General features: G+C 36.1%; 1 pseudogene; it reads right to left on the minus strand.

The window, feature by feature from the left end:
• Positions 1-635: 635 nt before the first annotated feature.
• LOC120782651 lies at positions 636-2,028 on the minus strand (annotated as a pseudogene).
• Between the last annotated feature and the right edge of the window lie 365 nt (positions 2,029-2,393).

Consider the following 2,393-nt stretch of genomic DNA (forward strand, 5'->3'; position numbering starts at 1 on the left):
ATTCGCTGTGTGGCTTGTGACACTTCTTTGTCTCACTGACACGGGAACATTTCGCACTGCGTCTGTGGATGCAAATTTTTCCACTAAACGCTCATTTGTTGATCTGACAGGACAATTATGACGATCATAAATTGGACTTTGTGTAGTAAATTTTAATAATGTAGACTCGTTGTTGGATCGCTGGCGATCGCTATTTTGGTTTTAGATTAATACAAGGTGCGTTCCAAAGTAAACAGGACTTTTTGAATCTAGCGCCCCCTGGTGGTGCCATCTATATGTCGACTGCGTTAGAATCTGCTATCTTTATCGATTGCCCAGTGGGAAATTCATGACATTTCATAGATTGGAAGTGAAGCTATTGCGTTTTAAGTGTCAGTATGTTTGTGTTATCGGTGCGAAAATGAGCTTCGAACAAAGAGCCAACATTAAATTTTGTTTTAAAATTGGTAAAACTTTTACCGAAACGTTTCAATTGATGAAAGAAGTTTATGGCGATGATTGCCTATCCCGTAGCACGAGTAGTTTCAACGTTTTCAAAGTGGTCGCGAGGACATAAATGACGATCAACATGTGGGCCAATCAAAATCCGTGATCACCGGAAATTCCATTGAAAGTGTGCCTGAATTCGTCAAAAATCAGCCGAAATCATCATTGAAATTCATTGAAATGGCCTTCTGTTGTTGGATATCTTCCTCGATAACCGGTTCTTGAATTTCATTGCCAAGCACTTAGAAATCTTCATCATTTTCCTTATTTTAATCGTCGTTCTAATTTTCGATGTCTTCACTGCTGACGTCAACACCACCCCCCCGATTGTACCTGTCGAAGTTTACCATAGTGAGATCTAGTTGATCTTGTCAATGTAAGCAGTGGAATTTCGTTTTCGCTGCCGTATTGATCATCGTGTCATTGTTTTATATTTTTCCAAGCTTTATAATTGTCAATTCAAGCCATGCTATTTTAAGCAGCAAGATGGCATTACGAATTGAATGTCGTTTCAAAATATTCTCAACCTGAAGTTTTTTTTGTTCTACAGTGTTCCATAACAGTTTAGCCCGGTATCCTAACTTGAGCAGTCTTTTGAGATTTTGATCCATGGGCTGCAAAACAACAGTCACGTTAGATGACAAAAGCATTGCCGCAATGCTTTCATAATCTGACTGTAACTTGTTAATTTAGTTTATGTGCAGTTCAGTTGTCAATCAGCAATAATGCCCTTGGTGGAAAATTATTTTCAGCAGAAACTTTGTTAACCGGAAAAATATTTTAGCTTGCATAAAAATTTAAAATGACAAAAAAAAATAAGTTTACCTTTTTAATAAACAAATCATAGAACCAGCGGAATAATAGCTCTGAATTCATTCAAGACTTTTACAAATTAGAAAGTTCCAATGGGTTTTCAAACCCCTTGAAGTTACGGAGGTTTACGCATTTACCAATTATCAATGGTTTCAACTTATGCGAACCATTTTCGTTTGCACACAACATAAATGTGATTCTATCCGTGGCTATTTTTCGGGCAGGTGCCGTCTTCTCGTTTGCCGCGACAATTGTTTTATCACTTTATTCATTTTTGCCCACAAATTACGAATTAACGTTGCTATTTTTGACTTGTCGCTTGAGAGAATTTTCAAACAAATGCCGTATCGTTTCTTAAAATTTGCCAGCCATCCATCACTTGCATGAAATTGTTTTCCAGAGCGCAATTTGGCAAATTCGAGCATGGCTCTGGCCTTTCAAATTGGACTACTCATTGCACAATTACGCTGTCTTTGACTAAAGAACCATTTATACAACCTTGCCTCAAGAACGGAATATTCCGATTTATGTAAAGTTTTCTTGGTTGCAACTTTATGCGTGTTTGCCACTGACTTCAAAATTTCATGACGTTTTTTCTTTATTTTTGAGATGGCCGCCTTAGATACGCCAATCGATTTCCATGAATACCTTCATCGAGTTTAATTAAAATCTCAGCTCTTTGATGGATTTTAATCGGATTTGCAATGATTTTTTCTGATTTGTTTGCATATTTTAACACACTCGTGACACCGACCATAACTTTTACATAGAAATTCGAGGAATATATGCAGCCGTTGACAGCTAATTAGAAAAGCTCACTTTTTTGTAGTGGCTGATGAGTATGATGATAAAAAATTTTAATATACCGTTATTTATATTCCTAAAAGTGTTGCTATGTTCATGTTACTCTTTTTACTGCTAAAGTTGAAGTTTTTTTTTTTACTTTTTCTTCAAATAGTAAATGTGTTACGGTGTGAAAGGTGAATTAAGTGTGACAGCTAATAAGAAACAGTTTTGTAAATAATTAAAATCCCTCAAAGTGTTAATTTTTATCTCAAAAGAAGTTGTTTTCAATGCCCTTAAGCACATAACTT

This window comes from Bactrocera tryoni, chromosome 1 (assembly GCF_016617805.1).
Source record: "Bactrocera tryoni isolate S06 chromosome 1, CSIRO_BtryS06_freeze2, whole genome shotgun sequence".
Classification (NCBI taxonomy): Eukaryota; Metazoa; Arthropoda; class Insecta; order Diptera; family Tephritidae; genus Bactrocera; species Bactrocera tryoni.